The sequence below is a fragment of the Felis catus genome, chromosome D1, assembly GCF_018350175.1.
Source record: "Felis catus isolate Fca126 chromosome D1, F.catus_Fca126_mat1.0, whole genome shotgun sequence".
Classification (NCBI taxonomy): Eukaryota; Metazoa; Chordata; class Mammalia; order Carnivora; family Felidae; genus Felis; species Felis catus.
In genome coordinates this window covers 86125001-86143742 of record NC_058377.1, presented here as the reverse complement: position 1 = coordinate 86143742, position 18742 = coordinate 86125001, and the positions used below count along the sequence as shown (strand labels likewise).

The window sequence follows — 18742 nt, the reverse complement described above, 5'->3', positions numbered from 1 at the left end:
TTATGGCTATACAATGCTTACATTAGATAAAAAGAACATTCCAAAATGAAGAAACCACAAATCAAAATTCAGCAGTTAAAAAAATAAACCAAAGAAAATAGAAGATATAAAACAATAAAGATAAAGCCACAAATTAACATGCAAAACAAACATAGGTATAGAGAATCATCAAAGCAAAAGTTGTGGTTTTGGGAAAAAAAAGAATAATATAGACAAATCTCTAGCAAGATTAATGAGAGAAAACCCAAATAAGCAATATTAGCAATACAAGTGGGATGGAGCCGTATATCTTACAGAAACTAAGCAAAAATAAGATGTGAACAACTTGTATTAGTTTGCTATTGCCACCATAACAAATTTCTGCAGATGTAGTGGCTTAAGCAACACAAATATATGATCTTACAGCTCTGAAGGTCCGAAGTCTGACAAAGGTCTCACTGGGCTTACATCAAGGTATCCATAGGAGTGCATCCCTTTCTGAAAGGTCTAGGGGAGGACCTGTTTCCTTGCTCACTGAAGTTTCTGGATGTCAGCCGAGGGCCGTTTCCTACTTCTAGAGGACACCCACATTCTTTGGCTCATGACCTCCCTCCTCCATCTTCAAAGCAAGCAATTGTGGGTCAGGTCCTTCTCCTGTCACAGCTCTCTTTCATCATTGTGTCTCTCTCTAACCAAAGCTGGGAATGATTCTCTGCTTTCAAGGGTCCATGTAATTTGACTGGGTTCACCTGGATACCCAAGATCATTTTCTCATCTCAAGGTCCCTACACTTAATCACACCTGCTAAGACCCTTTTTCCAAGTAAGGTAACATCTTCCTTCAAAGGTTCCAGGGATTGGGACATGGATATGTCTGAAAGGTCATTATTCTGCCCACCGTAGAATTCTAATTTAATAAATTTTGAAAATTAGATGAAATGGGCAAATCCCCAGAGAAATATTACTTATTAAAACTGACTCAAAAAGCAATGAAAAGAAGAAGAGTCTTGTAACTGTTCTTTTAAATTTAATAAGTGGTTTAAAATAGCCTCACAAAGGAATTATTGCAGACGGTGTTATAGGTTAGCACTACTGAAATTTTCAGGAATCATAGGAATTCTAATCTCATATAAATACTCCAGGGGATAAGAAACAGAGGAAGCACTCCTGAGAGAATTTTATAGGACTAGTCTAAGTATGGTGCTTTTAAATCATGTCACAAATGCTTTGTCACTTCTCCCATCAAAAGATGAAGTCTCTCCCTGAGTCTGCTTTGGCTTCCTCACCAGACAGGATGTGGCAAAGTGGGGCCATATGACTTCCAAGGGTAGGCTCGAAAAAGCAATGCAGCTTGGACCAGTTTCTCTTGGGACACTTGCTCTGGAAGCCTCTGGTAGAAGTTCAACTGCCTGAAAGCTGCCACGCTGGGTGACCACAAGGAGAGATCACAAGGAGATAGAAAAGCATTCAATAAAAATTAGTATCTATTCAGGATTTTTTAAAAGTGTATTTATTTATTTTGAGAGAGAGAGAGAGAGCATGAGAGGGGGAGGGGGGCAGAGAGAAAGGGAGAGAGAGAATCCCAAGCAGATTCCACTCAGCACAGAGCCCAACGCTGGCCTCAACTCCACCACCGTGAGATTACAACCTGATCCAATATCAAGAGTTGGACGCTCACATGAGCACCCAGACACCCCCATTCAGGACTTTTTTAACAAAATCTTCTCAAATAAGGAATGGAAAGAAATTTCCATGACCTGATAATAGACATTATCAAAAAGTGAAAAGAAGGAAGAGAGAGAGAGAGGAAAGAAGGGAGGAAGACTACCACAAGTATCATTCATAATGATGAGATGCTGAAAATATTCCCTTTAAGATGAAGAACAAGACAAGAATGGCCATTATCAACATACCTATTCAACGAGGGACTAAAGGCATCACCAGTCAAACACAGCATGATAAAGACTAGAAACAAAGCAAAACTGTCCTTAATTGCAGATAATTTCATTATTTACCTAAAAAGAGTATCAGTCTATAGAAATTTTAGGGTTTGAGGGACGCCTGGGTGGCTCAGTCAGTTAAGCGTCGACTTCAACTCAGGTCATGATGTCGTGATCCATGAGTTCGAGCCCTGCATCTGGCTCTGTGCTGACAACTCAGAGCCTCGAGCCTGCTTTGGATTCTGTGTCTCCCTCTCTCTGTGTCCCTCCCCTGCTTTCTCTCTCTCTCTCTCTCCCTCCCTCCCTCAAAAATAAATAAGCATTGAAAAATTTTACAAAAATTTTAGAGTTTGAGAGTTTAGCAAGGCTTCTAGATGCAAACACCATAGTAAAAAAGTCAATTGCACATCTGAACACCAACAGTAAGTTGGAATACATATTTTTTAAAGATGCTATTTACAATATAGGGGGAAAAATAGAAGATAGATAAAATGATCATGAAATGTGGTAAACTATTAACATTTGGATCTGTGGGAAAATCTTTATATTAATTTTATAGCCTTTCTCTAAGTTTGAAAATATTTTACAATAAAAAGTTTTAAGATAAAAACTTGTGACCACCAAGGAAAAAAATTCCCTCTAGAGAATGAAAAGAAAGCTTTAATCTGAAAATATATTTACAACACATATAACTAACAAACAATTAGTATCCAAAAAATATAAAGCACTCCTACAAATTAATATGGAAAAGAAAACTCAAAAGAAAAATAGGCCAAAAGGTTTAACACACATTTCATAGAAAAGGAAGTCCATGTTGCACTGTATGGTAACTAATTTGGATGTAAATTTTAAAAAATAAAAAATAAAATTTAAAAAAAAAGTACAAAAGGCCCATAAACATATGAAAAGATGCCTAAACTTAGTAATCAGTAAATGCAAATTAACATCATAACAAAATACTATTTTAGACTCATGAGAATGGCAAAAATTTACAAATTGTTCAGTATCAAGATGGAGAGGTTGGAGAACAATGGAAACTCTCGTCCACGGATTCTGGGAATGAAAATTGGTACAGTCTCTCTGGTAAACAGTCTCTTTGGCTTTATCAAGCTGAACACATGCATATAGTGGAAGCTTGCAATTCCACTGGAGGTATTTGCCCCAGAAAAGCTCTTACACATGTGCACCCACAGATATACACAACAATGTTCATAATGTTAGTAAAGCACTGTTAGTAAAGCCAGAAACAATCCAAATTCCCATCAGCAATAGAATGGATAAATAAATTGTGACATATTCATACATTGGAACGCGTGTAGCAGTAAAATTGAATAAACCACAGTTACATGAATCAATTTGGATGAATCACTAAAACATAATGTTGAAGTATTAAATCACGGGAGAATATATAATGCATCATTCTGTTAAAAAAAACAACAGGCAAAACTAAATAATATATACATATATAGATGACAAAGGAAAAGGAACAAGAGACCAGACCTCAAACAAAATGGTAACAACATGAAGCTTGATGATAACTATAAGAGGGTTTGTTTTACCATTACTCTTTAAACAACATATACATAATGCGCATATTTATGTGTGATATGTTTCCCAATAAAAAAGTCTACAAGGGCCACTTGGGTGACTCAGTCGGTTAGGTCTGTGACTCTTGATTTTGGCTCAAGTCACGATCCCACGGTTTGTGAGTTCGAGTCCGCGTCGGGCTCTGTGTTGACAGTGCAGAGCCTGCTTGGGATTCTTTCTCTCTCAATAGAAATAATAAATTTTAAGATATCTACAAGCACGTGTATACCTCTGACACTTACCCCTAGCCTTGGGAGTTTACCTCATTTCTACCTGTGGCACAGGGTCAGTGGGATCCTGTTACAGCAGCCTTGCGTTTCCTTCCCACATGCCTCCCAACAAACCTTTCTTCACTGTTCCAGGCTGTGGAATAGACAGCCGTACCCACTTCAAGGATGGTTAACGAACATTCAATGAAGTAACTGACATCTAAAATAACTAACACAGAGTGGGCTTTCAGTGTACCTTTTTAAAAACTGGCAACTCTCATAGGGTCACTAGAAACTTCTTTAAAAACATTTTTTTAACTGAGATATAATTGGCATATAACACTGTATTAGTTTCAGTGTACAATGTAATGATACAATCTGTCTAGTGTGAAATGACCACCACAGTCTACTTAATATCTATCACCACATACGGTTATAATTTTTTTTCTTATGATGAGAATGTGTAAGGTCTACTCTCTTAGCAACTTTAGAATATAAAAACAGTATCATTCCCTATTGTTACCATGCTGTACATTACATCCGCAGAACTGATCTGTCTTAAACTGGAAGCTTGTACATTCTAGTAACCTGGAGTCACTAGGAACTTTTAAATACACTTTCAACAGGCCTTTTTCTGATTCTATTGGTACCAACTGGCTGGCAGCTGTCCCAGAGAGCCCTTGTTGCTCATGGTATTTTTGTTTGGGGTTTAATAGTTCTTGTTTGTGGTGCCACGGCCCCTGCCAGGTCCTACATCTTCCACTACCCAGGCTCGCCAGGATTTCTCTTTATTAGCATCACGGCAGCTCTATGGAAATAGCCCCAACCTATTATTTAGTCTTGTTTTTAAAAATACACACTGGGTCCCTGGAATTGTCTCTCGTTAGCAAGAAATAACAGCAATGGTCCTCAGCCCTTAACCTCCAAGGGGCACTGTTCCTTTTCAAAACAATTTTTTAAAATTCGTGATACACTTGGGGGCGCCTTGGTGGCTCAGTGGGTTAAGCATCCGACTTCAGCTCAGGTCAGGATCTCACGGTCCGTGAGTTCGAGCCCTGTGTTGGGCTCTGTGCTGACAGCTCAGAGCCTGGAGCCTGCTTTGGATTCTGTGTCTCCCTCTCTCTCTGCCCCTCCCCCACTCATGCTCTGTCCCTCTCTGTCTCAAAAATAAATGTTAAAATAAAATAAAATAAAACAAAATAAAAAAATAAAATTCGTGATACCCTTGGAAATGGAATAAATAGAGCCTAGCTGAAGCCAGAGGCTCCCTAGACAGGGAAGGTTCTTGGTTGCATCTGACCAGAACACTGGCTTCAGGTCATGATGAGAAGTCAGTAACTCTTTTTATCTGTCTGACTCTCCAATTAGACCACATGAACTCCTCAAGACCAGGAGTATATCTTATTCATTTCTGCATTTCCTCATGCAGGCTTGGTATGCAGCAGGTGCTCCATAAATGTTTTCTGAACTAAAATAAATTGCCTGAGAAAAATGCTCGATGGCCAGTGTCTACAGCCATTGGAAGGGCCAGCTAGCTTTTTACATCATTCTTTACATGGTATCTGGCACCGTGAACTAATAATTTGCGTGGGTTGATTAACTCATTAATTTTTTAATTAAATACTTGATTTGGGGGCTGGGAACTGAAGACTACTTGTAAACAGAAATTGTTGGCTGAAACATGGTAGTAAATGGGCTTCCCTAGACTGCGAGTGGAACAGAGTGAGTGTCCTAGAGCTGATGGCCAGAACAAGGAGTGTCTCTACCTGACTTTGTTCTTTCTGTCTTTGATGGAAATGGCCTTCCAGCAGCCAGTGAGGGGCCCTGCTGTCACTTATAAATCATTCCTCTATTCCAAGAGCAGCCCCTGCTCATGGATCTCACCCTGTCCCGGTATCAGGAACCCCTTATGAGCCCGGTGCCTGGGGGCTTTTTAAGGGGGCTCATCCTTGTTAAGTCTGAATCAATGGGGAGCTCTCTTGATTTTCTACTCAGACTGAAAACCAGAGAGTTAGGTGGAATATGCTGATTGACTTAAGTCAGTCGGGATGCACACCCGAAGCTGAAGTGATGTCAGCTTCCTCATGCGTGGGAGAGACAGGCTTCCAAATAAAAATTAGAGCACTGTTACCAAGCAGAAAGGCTGTTGAGCAGCCCCAAAAAGCCAATGCCCACCCCCACAGCCAGGTGTGTGTCTGAAGACGAATGATCTGGCCCGTGGAGCTCTGAAGCCCAAGGCACCCATGAGCCAGCCACTTGACGTTGAACCAATCACTTATTCTCTTCAGTCTGCCATTTTCTCTTCTGTAAGAGAAGGGGGCTGGGCTAAGCGATTGCAAATTCTCTTCAAGTCCTAACATTCTACAGGTCTCTTATTTCTCATTCCTGCCTGTCACCTGAGCTGGTATGAGAGAGAATAATTACTAGCTGTGGGATTACCCTGGCAGTGGTTCTTTTGAACAACAAATATGAGCTTGTTTCTTGTCACTTGTCAGAGCGCCGCTTAATTGGGGTCAAATTATCTGAGGTTCCTTTTGTCAGATTTCTAGCAGTAGTGATATTATTAAGCATTGTTTGAAAATTTGGGAATTTCAAGTGTCTAGCTAAACTTTTCTCAAAACCAAGAAATGTGACTAGTTCAAATGTGACACATTGGCAAAATGTCATATGTAGGGAGAGACATGAATAAATGGAATGAATTAACTGGATTTATTCCAGAACAGAAACTGTGTTTTACTCAGTTTTAGGTTTCTAGTGTCTGCTCGAGTGGTTGCCATATAATATAATGAGACACTCCATTTCGTCATCAGATATTTAATGAGCACCTACTATGTCCCAGGCACCTTGCAAAGTCCTGGAGATACAGTTATAATGAGATGATGTCCTGGCACCAAAGAGCTCCTGCTCAAGTAGGAGAGACAGACAGTAAACAGATTAACATGATAGGCAGCTGCTATGAGAGGAAAAAGAACAGAGATGACAGCATACCTATCCCAGACTTAGGGAATCGGGGAAACCTTTGTGGAGGTGGCATCCAAGCAGCCCTCTAAAGCTTCAACAGAAGTTGCCCAAGCAAGAAGCTCAAAGTACTGGAACTCTCTGGTGGAAGTATAGCATGCACGAGGAGGGATGAAAGAAAGAGAGGCAGAATCCAGTCCATAAAGGGCCTTGATGTCTTACTAAAGAATTGCCTTAAGGGCACTATGCAACCAGCTGTAGGTTTTAAGCAGAAAGTAAATACATGTGCATTGATTAATAAATGCTGGTGCAATTTCTTGCATGGAAATTTCCTCATCTAAAAATCCAGAGGTTGGATTAGATGACTGCCAGGGTCTCTTCCAGTTGTGACATTCTGTGAATCTTAAAGTTTCTATTCTGATTTGGGTCAAAGTTTCCTGATATTTGCCTCCTCTCACTAGCAGTAGAGGTTGCTTTGGGCAGAATAATGGAATCAACTGTGCACATGGCCTCTCTCTGTCTCTCTCTCGCTCGCTCTCCCTCTCACCCTCTCTCTCCCTCCCTTCCTCCCTGCCACCCTCTACTAGACGGATGAGCGAGTTCCATTACAGAGGATGAGAGCTTCCTTGTGACCAGCCTCGCACCAATCCATCCATCAGCCGATTAACAGTGGCTGAAAGCCACTTATCAGGAAGGCTCCTGCCCTTATCACTGTCACCGTCTGCAAATAAACATCGACTTTATGCTGAGTTTCCATATTTAACCACATTTAAGTAACTGCTGATACTTTCATTACATGACATTTGCACTTCAGAATTTAAAATTAGACACGTGCACGCAGCTCTTCCATGAAATAGGAAAGACCGGGTTGTTTGGGGCCCCTCCTGCCATTTGCGTTCAAAGAAAAGGGGCTTCAAAGTGAATTCTGCAGAACACAAGAATCTCTTGTACTCTAAAAACAGTATGGACAAGAAAGAGATCAGGACGATGTAGTTTTATTTTTATTTCAAAAGATTGGTGCCTCGTGTAAAAGCTGTAACACATCAATAATGGATGAGATGCATAAATGATACATCAAAGTCAGAAAACACAGTCCTCTGAGGAGCAGAAAAATCTTCCTTTCTGAGCTGGATTTCATGATATAAAAGCTTAATGCCACACACAAATTCATTACCTGATGATGAAAAAGAATGTTGACCCAGACTAAGCATGAATTAACAAACACAGATCAAGGGCTTAATGGTGTGGGTGCAAATTCTGGGCCTGTAGGTTTAAAAAAATAATTTGGGATAAAATGTATCCCTTTGAAAAGAAAATACTTCAGTAAGACTTTTTTTTGGTTAAAACATAAGGTGTTGATGCTCATATTATAACATGTCCTTTTGAATCCACAATTTTGCTTATATTCCTATTTTTGTTCTCATTGTCTTGAAAGGGTTTTACCTCCAATCCCTTAGCATAGCATCTGGAACATAGTAGGTGCTCAATAAATGTGATTTGCACGAATGAAAGAATACATAGCAGTTGCTCAATGTTTTGAATGCTAACTATGTGCCAAGCAATGTGCTCAATAATCTCCATGCATTATCTCATTTAATCAGCACAAATAACCTTGATCTGGCTGTTATTAATATTACCATTTAGCAAATAAGGAAACTGAGTTCCAGAGAGGTTAAATAACTTGGCTGTGGGTACATGACTAGTAATACTGGTAAGTGCTGAATCTAGATCAGACTCGGGTTCTGTTTGAGCCCAGAGCTTATATGCTTAGCCACAATAGGATAATGAGTTAATAAGTGACTATTTTGACCTAGTGAATCAAGTGAGAGGAAAGTATTAATGGATTTAAGGGATCAAAGTCATTAAAAACAAAATGCACTAATAGATCTTTCAAGAACTTACTATCATATAAAAAACAGAGAGTTCGGCAACTGTAGGCTCTTGCAAGAGTCATTTGTTTGACATCAGATGTGTGCTACATAAAGTGCTAATCTACACGGTCCAATAATATGGTGGCCATCAGCCACATGTGGCTATCTCAACTTCATTAAAATTAAGTTAAATTAAAAATTCACTTTCTCACTAGCACTGGCCACATTTCAAGTGCTCAAAATCCTCTGTGGCTACTGTGTTGGACAGTGAAGACATGGAATGTTTTCATCATCACGGAAAGTTCTGTTAGACAGTGCTGGGCGAAGTTGCTTGGACACAGATATAAATAGCACGCAGAACTTGTTCTTTAGGAGCTCCTCTTCTACTGAGGGAGAAGAACATGTAAATTAATAGCTATCATCCCGTAGAATAATGCGGGCAGTAGGAGAGGTTCTGAACTCAATGGTGGGAGATGAAAAGGATACAGGATGGGGAAAGCAGAGACAGGACAGCTTCACACAGTAATCGCAAACTGCTCTGAATCTTGAAGGAAGAGTAAAAAATTAGCCAGCAGGTAAAGATGGGACCTCCAGTAAGAAAGAAGGAATTCCAGACAGAGGGAACCAAAAACCTAAAGGCTCAAAGTCAAGAGGGAGCAGGGAATGGCAGGAGAAGGGCAGGAGAGAAGAGGAGGGAGGGCTCAGGGAGGAGGAGGAGGGAGGAAGAGAGGAGGAGGAGGAAGGGAGGAGGGAGGGGGGAGAGAGAGGCAGAGAGGGAGAGGGAGAGAGACAGGGAGGGAAGGAAAGGGAGGCAGGGAGGGAGGGAGAGAAGACACAGAGAGAAGAGAGAAGTATTAGCATCAGATACCTCTCTGAATGTATTACAGGTCATTGAAGTTTAACCTGAGCTCTCTGTCTTAAACCCCTGATCGGCATTCTCAAAAGGGATGTTTATTTATTATTTGTTGCAAATGAAGCTGGAATAAGTGACAGTTAGATGTCAGCCACAGCCCTCCTTCAGGTTTTTGACACAACTGCTGCCTTCCCAGCATTCACATATTCCACCAAATGTCTGCCTACCTAAAGACTCCCCTGTCTCCAGCCACTGTGTGTTATGTCTTTCCATTTCGTCTCCTTCAGAGCACATTTCACTATCTGAACTTATATGATCAACGCGCTCGTTTGCTTACTAATTTATTATGAGTAATAAATAATAATTCTACACTAGAATTTAAGCTCCTTGTCAGCAGGAACCTTCCCGTTTATTCAGGGCTCTATCCCCATCACGAGAGTGTACCTGGTACGTTATAAGCCTCAGTAAATAGATATGTCAGCCAAGGCAACGGTTACAACAACTGTAATAGTAGCAGTAACGGTAGAAGTGGCAGGTCACATTCGATGAGACCTCATTCCACAGCAGGCAGTAGGCTGGGTTCTCTAAATGCAGTATCTCAGGCGTTTCTCACACACCATTCGGAGACAGGTCTCTTTGAAACCCCATGTTACAGTTGAGAACACGGAGATCAGAGATAAGAAACTCACCCCAGCTCACGCAGCTGGTAAGTGGGGAACTGAGAAAAGAACACAAGCCTCGGAGAGGTTATTACATAAGCTTCTAACCGGCTCAGAGTGTGGCCTCCTCTTTACCTTTCCTGCCGCTGCCTCTCAAATTACAAGATCAGCCGGATGAAGGCGGGAAGACAAAGCCACTTGGCCGGGGTCATGGAGGAGGTGTGACAGTGAAGGGTCTTCTGCTTCCACATCCACAAGGCTTTGTCTTCTTTGCTTTGCTGACTCTTCCTCAAATTTAGAGGTATTGCGTCTTGATTTGTTGACCTCAGTATCTTTGTTTGGCTCAAGAATGCTCTCAGAACAGTGCCTGGCACACGGCTCAATCAATGTTTGCTGAATGAATGAGCACGCATTCACTAATTTCAATACCTCTGTTGGTCACAGAGTTTGGGGATATAATGCTCTAGGGAGACGTTTCTGACTAAAATTTGTTGGCACATTCAAGTAAAATTACAAATGACTATTATTCAAGTAACAGCACAAATGACTACTCTCTATTTTTCCATATGTGAATGGATAACAGCAAAGATCCCGGAGCAGGAAATTAGGTTATGCAAATACCTTCAAGGGCCAAATTGAAAGTCACTCTTCATTTGAGGGGATTTATTAGCAATTCTTACCTTTTTCTTTCACATGCCCTATTTTACATTTCTGCTGCATTTAAGTTGAATGCTCGCTCCATCTAGACAATCTCTAGTACAAACAAAACAGCCAAATTAAGGCTAGTGAAGAAGCAGTGGTTTTGTTTTTTGTTTTTTGTTTTTTTATAGTAAGCTTAAGTGCCTGAGCAAATTATAGCCCAGCCAGCCAGAGCAGCAATGAGCCATTCCAATTGTAAATAAACATATACGTGGCCTATGGACAGCCAGCGTGCATCAGAGACATCTCAGGCAATTCATTTGAACATTCAAAAGGTTAAACCAGAAGGCAAGATTGGATGGGAATCATTGTGTCCCCAGCACCTAGGACATTGGCAGCTGAATAAATGCTGAAATGATACATGGTACGTGCTAAAATAAATATTTGCCAAATGAATAGGGAAGAAATGAGTTTGGTTTCCTAGAGATAGCTTCCATGGTGGTCTGTTTACCTGATGATAATGATCATGTGATTCCTGTAGAGGGTCACGAGGGCTCAGCTCCTATCTTTAGCAAGGTCATAATACCTTGTTTGAGGTTCTTATTCTAGAGGAAGCATTCTAGGGAGCACCCTGAAAGAGGACTGCTTTTTAATGGACACTTGCTATTCTTGCTTTGGCTGGCACTCATCCCCCATCTTCAAGTAACACCCTCCTCATTCTCTCTGGGAGGGCTATGTCTCTCCCACTCTCAGTCAGTGTTGGTTTAGGTGAAGATGAGTCCTTGTCCAGCTGCAGGGAAAAGGCTGTAAGCCAGACTGGGCCAAGGAGAGTGTAATAACCCCCAGGCCACAGTCACATGAGTCATTTTAAGCCAATCAGAGCCAAGAAGTCTCCATTCTGGAATTTTGCTGAGACTACCGGGAAAGAGGTAAGCTTTTTCCACTAGAGCTGCTAGGAAGATAGAGTGAAGATGGAGCTTCTAGAATAATCTTATGAGCAAACGAGGAGACCTTGCCTAAGAATTAGTCCAGTAGAGAATAAAACAAAGCCAAAGGTTAGGGAGACAAAAATCAAGGTCCTGGATCCAACCATGCCTGAATGCATATTGCCTCTAGAGTTTTAATTAATGAGCCAGAAAATGGTCTTTTTTGTTGAAGCATGTTTGATTTAGGGTCCTGATATTATTTACAGATATCACTCTTTTGAAGGGCAATAATATTTCATGCACTACCTCAAGTGCTTAATGTTGAAAAATTAACATCTAGCAAGCCTCAATCTTATAGTGCCTTGGTTGGTATATGAATACACAAAAAAGAAAGCCTTAGAAATATGAATAACCATTCAGCCACCGTCTTCCCCAGCAAAATAATTTCCACTTTGCATTATGGGTTAAGAGCTATAAAATGTCTATCCCTTCTGACCCAGTAATTTTAATGCTGGGACTCTAATTTAAGGAAATAATCTTAAGTAATAAAAAAGTTTTATACTCATAGATATTTATCATGATATTATTTATAATTACAGACAATCAAAAACAACTTAAGTACCCAATATATAGAAAAGGTCAGGTAAGTTTTACCAGAAAATATTGTATAGTTATTAAAATTACATTTATTAAGAGTTTTCAATAATGTGTTTACAGCATAATGTTAATAGGAAAAAATCCTGTGTATTGTACAAACACACTGTGTTAAAAAAAAAAAAAAGATCCACAAGTAGAAAAAAAATGGAAAGAAGTATCTCCAAATGCTAAAACTGGTTATCTTTAAGTGGTGGGACTATGGATAATTTTCTTCTCTTATTTGTACTTATTCTTTCTACTTATTTGTAAATAAGAATCTTAATTTTTCCTTAATTAACAGATATTATTTTATAGAGGAAAACATGATATTAAACTTTGAAAATAACTCTCTCCACTAGCTCCCCAAAGGAAGTCAGCCAGCCTTGACTTGGATATGTCAAACCCGTCTACTTTGGACCATGAAAACTAGTGAATTCACACAAAAGATCAGAGGTACAGCAACAAGCCCCTCGTGTAATTGAACTCTGGGCATGTATCAGTCACCCATTCTATGAGCTCAAAACGAGAATGCACTAAAAGTTCTTACCACTGATCTACTTACATTTCTACAGGGGCTTAGTACCAAAAGCTATAGTTGGGACTGTCATTACATCATTAACCTTATTAGTGAGAAAAGTTCAAGGCAAAACCTTAGCTGCACATTCCTCAGAATGATGCTTTTCAGGTACTTCTGGTCTCTGGGGGCACAAATGGAGGTCTTCTAGAGCAGAATATTGAGATTCCAATCCCCAGAGATCTCTTCTTGAATAAGCCAGTAGACTAGGCACTGAAAGGACCCAAGTCTGAACTTGTGCTTGTCCAATAATAAAACCTCAGAAAGGTAAACAGACCAAGCCAGAAGAAGAAGCTAGGAGACACATTGATGAAATCAGTGGGCATGGCTATGTCTGTTATTAATTGATCTGAGCACAAAAGATGGCTCTGGAACCATGAACCTCATTCGGGGCCTTGGGCAAACATAGCTCTCCCTCCATATACCAAGCTTCCTGTCACTCTGTGCCCAGTGGAAAGCCATTTCAGCTGCCATTTTGTCTCTCGATCAATGACCATAACGCATATTCTGGGCCCCATTCCCAGGATAATGTACTGAGTAGGTACAAATATAATTTTTATAAAATCACCAGGACGGCACCTGCAAACAAAAAGGAAATGAATATACATCGCGAAGAAGAACACGTACCAGGGAGAATTTGCTTCCTCACATACCTGGGACAAATGGAGAGCAGCACATTCTCCACAGAACTGTGAACTCAGTAGGGCTTATTTCTTGGTCTCCCCCTTCCACCAAAAGCTGATATTCAGAATGACTGTGACATCAGTTACATTAACCTTAGAGATAAGTAAACCACTTGGTTTTATCTGTATATTTAGTGTTTGTGTCTGTAGCAGCCAAAGGCCACTGATTATAGAATAGAAAAATAATTAAGCCCTTCCCATGAAGCAGCCTATCTGAAGGACCTTACACATATCTAATCCTCATAAAAATCCTATGAAATAAGTATTATTAACCTCTGCATGTACCTCCCCTCCCTTCCATTGTACAGATGAAGAAATCAAGAGAGTTCAAACAAACCTCCTGAGGTCACACAGTTAGTAACAACTGAGACAATTAAAACTGGGGGCAATCTGATTCCAAAGCCTGTGCCCTGACTACTTTGTTCTCTAGAGATGTGGTCTGAGCATACATACCCTGTTTTTCTATGCTTTAGAAATACAATTCACAATGAATTCATAAGTCTTTCTATGATGTCATATGCATATCAAATGGTCACATTGCACACTTTCAATATATACAATTAGACTGGTCACATTGCACACTTTCAATATATACAATTAGACTTGTCAATTACTAATCAATAAAGTTTTTTTAAAAAATGAAAAAACCAGAGCACAAGTTCAAAGGAAAACACAACCCAAATAGCAGCCTCTGGCCCACCCAACATTTAAAATTTCTATTTGCTGTGTAATTTCTCAATCAACAGTGAAAAGCATCAGATCCTGGCAAAGCACTGACTCCAGCTGCCAAATAGGAGGAATGTTTGGGTACAGGATGGTTTCTGAGTGAACCTGAACCTCACTCCACAGAGAGCCACTCGGGTCTCCTTCACAGGGTCCTGGGAGAGGGACCAGAGGACGTGCTGTGTGGGCCACAGCAAAGGGACCCACAGTGGCACAGCAGCGCCGGGTGAGGAATGGTCCACCCCACCCCTGGCATTAGCACCTCCTGTCTTCCAAGAGCCCCCTCACAGACTCCAGTGGCAACTTCTACCGAAGCACCAGCTCATCTCTTCCTGGTCTCTGAGGTGCCACCAGGAAACCAGGGAGTCAGGGAAAAGAGGAGAACAAGCCATACAAACTTCCCATCCACCCTGTGCTTCTGCCTTGAATGGGAGCAGAGGACTCAGGCCTTCTGACTGGCTCCTCTGGCACCATTTTTAGTACCTGTGTTCCTTTCAATGGGAGGAAGAGAGTAGGGAGCTAGGATCCCAGTTGAGAGAGTGAGCCTCCTGTGTAAAAGTCACTGTTCACTCTTTCCAGAGTCCTCTTCTTTTCCTGGGACGCTGCCATGTTTCTGGGGACACTGTGGGTAACAGGGGAGGGTGGAAGGGAGGTCACAGGCCGTTCCTCCAAAATGCTCCGAAGCTACATGTGGCAAAAGAAGGGTAGAATTCCCGTATGCAAGAAAGCAAAGAAATGCTTCTGCGGCACTGAGCAACCTCCCCCAGCAAAGCTTCTCAGGAAGGGTAATAATGTAAACATTCAGCCATTAGAGGAAAAACCTCACCCTTCATGCCACCCTCCCCACCATTAACGACATTGGCAGCCCTATTAAAATACAAGTCTGATTTGTGTTTAATGATCTTGAAAGGAAAGTAATTGCTTGGGTATTACCATTCGAATGTTCCTAGAAGCACAGATAATATTTACAATCGGATTGTCCTTTCTCAGGGAGGGTGGGCAGGCAGGCAGGGCTCCCTAGGCCATTTGAAGCTGAGGCTGAGAAATGATCTCAACAATCAGCTTAAGGGTCTTGGAGCTCAGAGTGTATTTTCCTCTTCCTTCTTTTCACTGTCAAGAGGCTCCTGGGTAATAACCCTACCCCTTTTCTTCTAGGAAGGGAGTCAGTCATTGAGGAATTTGAGAAGGGTAGACTATATCATTCTCGGGGAGTGAAACCTAATCAAAAAGCAAAGATAAAAGAGAGATCAAATGAAGTTATAGCCCAAACAGATGGATTTAAATTCAAGCCAAATTGTGTAGCTATGTCAATGTTCCTAGAGCATCAGTTTATAGATTTATGAAGGCACCCAATGTTACTGTTCCAAGAAATACACAGCTGAATGCACGGAGGCCAGGCTATAGCACACAGTATTAACCACCCAAACTAGGGGGCGACACAGTTCCCCGGTTCAAATCCCAGCTCAGCCACCTAATAGTTTTATGACCTTGGGAGAAAGTAATTTTACTTCTCTGAGCTTCAGTGCCCTCATTCAGAAAATAGAAATGATAACGGGACCCACCACTTAGGGTAATCATAGGAATCCAGAGAGGTTCTAGAAGCAAAGGACTTTGTACTGCAACTGGCAAAGTGTAGGTACTCAATCAATGTCTTTGGTTGTTGTTGTTGTTAAGATTTTATTTTTATGTAATCTCTATACCCAATATGAGGCTCAAACTCACAACCTTGAGATCGAGTCACATGTTCCACTCACTGGGCCAGCCAGGTGCCCCTTCCTTGGTGATTATTAATATTAAAAAGGCGAACGAGGTTCTAACTGTCTTCAGTACCTGGCCTCACATCACTTCTATACTATTCTGGCACTTGCGTATTTTGCATGCTCAGCATCAGTAGCATCTTGCTCTCGTGGCTGCACGCTCAATTCTTGGTACTTCCGCATCCAGGAGGTTGTAGAAACCACAGCAATTCTGCTCATTTTGCAGGTGAAGAACCTGCTGAAAGCTTTGCCAAGGCGATGACCTCTCAGGCGAACCTCAGAATGGATTTGGTTTGGTCAGATTCAGCCTTCCCTCTCCCAGGCCATGTAATCTTCATCATATACCTGCATTTTATGGACAAGTCTGGCCTGTGTACCTTCCCTTTGAACTAAAACTCTGGACTGGAGGCCACAGACAGTGAACCACCAGTGAGAACAGAAAAATCTGGAAGAATCTGGAAGGGTCTTGAATCTGAAAGACAAAGAAATATGGTAAAGGTAAATTATTTCATTCAACTCCCAGATCATGGGGTGCTGGCTCCCAGCAAGGGGCTGAAAAATGGCGGGTAGCATCATTGTCAACATTATGACATGCACCATCTATAATCTGTGTGTACTTTCTCCAATTCTCTTTCCTCTCCTTCTTCCTTATGTCACTTTGTTACCTCACAGAATGGGGTTAATGCTTTGCTAGGTAGGGGAAGGACTCACTCTTTATCAAATGCCTCCCTCTCTCACCAAACTTTATTAAAAAATGAAGACCTCTGCATATCTTTATTCCCAAATTTAAAACTACAATCTGTGGGTCTTAGTAGTTTCACATAATACCTAGAATTTTTCTTTTATTCCTAACCCTACAGACTTAGCATACATATAAAACAGAATTTTATTGCTAAAGGAGACCTTTGGAATCATTAAGCCCCATCTGGCCATTTTACAAATAAGGAATCAGGCCCAGAAAGGTTAAGTGACTTGCCCAAGATACACAACTGCTATGAGTTGGGCCAGAATTTCTGACTAAGGTCTTGGCTTTTCAATTAATACTAGATAAAGTGATAATTGAGAGGTTATATCTGTTGGGGATTTGACCTAGCATATGTGTGTGTGCATGTGTTTGCATGTGTGTATGCGTGTGTGTGTGTGTGTGTGTGTGCGTGTATGTGTAGCAGGTAACAGCCAGCTCTTGTGGGGGGGGGGGGATTGGTAAGGTGGGGGTGGGAATACTGGGAATTAATGTTAAATGGCAGCATCCATAAGCATTCCTGCAACCCCACAGGACTTTCTCTGCCATTTATGCCCCATTTTGCTAAGTTTCTTTAACATTGCTTCTCAAAGAGTGGTCACTAATCTGAGTACTTGTTACAGATGTGAGCTTTTAGACCCTACAGGGGACTTAGTGCCTCAAAATCTCTGGAGGTGGCCCAGGAATCTCAGTTGTATCAAGAATTCCCCATGATTCTTTGTGTGCTCAAATATGAGCAGCACTGAGTTAGCTAAGAGCCATCCCAGGGTTATACCAAGTCCTATAAGCACAGGGATTATAAGCATGGGCTTAGGCCAGACAGACCTGGGGTCAAATTCTTTTCCTGAGCTCCAGCACTGTTCCCTCTTTCCATATTTCCACCTGTCTCCCTCCCTCATCTCCTTCAGGTACTTGCTTGGATGCCCCCTCTGCGGTGAAGCCACCTGACCGCTCTATATGAACCAATAACTTACCCCCACCCTTACAGTCCGGATTCTGCTTTCCTTATTTAGTTTTCTCCATAGCACTCATCACCTGATATGCTATATATATGTATTATTTATATGTTATTGTTTGTTTCTCCACTCTCTGCTTCAATGTATGCTTCACTAGGGCAGGCATTTTTGTCTGTTTTGTTCACTGCTATCATCTCAGCTCCTAGGTGAGTGCCTGGCACATAATAGGCACTTACTAAGTATTTGTTGGGTGAGTGAATGAGTGAGCCATTTAGTAGCTGTACGACTTTGAGAGAGTTACTTAATTTCTCTAAACCTCAGTTTCCTCATCTGGAAAATGGGTATAACAGTCACCTCACAGGGTTATTGAAAGGAATAAACAAGATCATGTATATAAAACGCTTAGGACAGTGCCTGGCACACAGCTAATCATCCATGCTAACTAGGCAAAAACTTTGATAAAGTGATAGAAACGTCTCTGGGTCTTATTTCATTCTCATGCCATTCCACTCTCTCTTACTCCATTCTACTCTCATGAGTCTTATTCCATCTCTGATGTTCAGGCAACAGGCAGGTAGTTCTTCAGTGCTCATTTGTTGGTAATATTTTTTAAGCCAAATGCTTAATGGTTCAATTTTAGGGTCACAAAAGAGATGTGAATGTCAGAAGGCTTATATCAAAATGCCATTGTAGGGGCGCCTGGGTGGCGCAGTCGGTTAAGCGTCCGACTTCAGCCAGGTCACGATCTCGCGGTCCGTGAGTTCGAGCCCCGCGTCGGGCTCTGGGCTGATGGCTCAGAGCCTGGAGCCTGTTTCCGATTCTGTGTCTCCCTCTCTCTCTGCCCCTCCCCCGTTCATGCTCTGTCTCTCTCTGTCCCCAAAATAAATAAACGTTGAAAAAAAAATTTAAAAAAAAATGCCATTGTATATTTCAATTATCACAAGACTGGGCCAAAATTAGAAGGAGATGTTCTATAATGTATTTATGAAACTGGGGAGAAATACTGGTTTACATAAAACTGCCATGAACCCTTGTCCTCAGGAAATGAGGA

The 18742-nt window shown here is 41.2% G+C and overlaps 1 long non-coding RNA gene across 1 annotated transcript; it reads left to right on the top strand.

Moving 5' to 3' along the window:
* The first annotated feature begins 9954 nt into the window (after nucleotides 1-9954).
* Nucleotides 9955-17168, top strand: LOC123380281. Its single transcript, XR_006585807.1, has 3 exons — nucleotides 9955-11118; nucleotides 12616-12709; nucleotides 16220-17168. It is a non-coding gene; the product is annotated as an uncharacterized LOC123380281 (long non-coding RNA).
* The last annotated feature ends 1574 nt before the right edge of the window (nucleotides 17169-18742 follow it).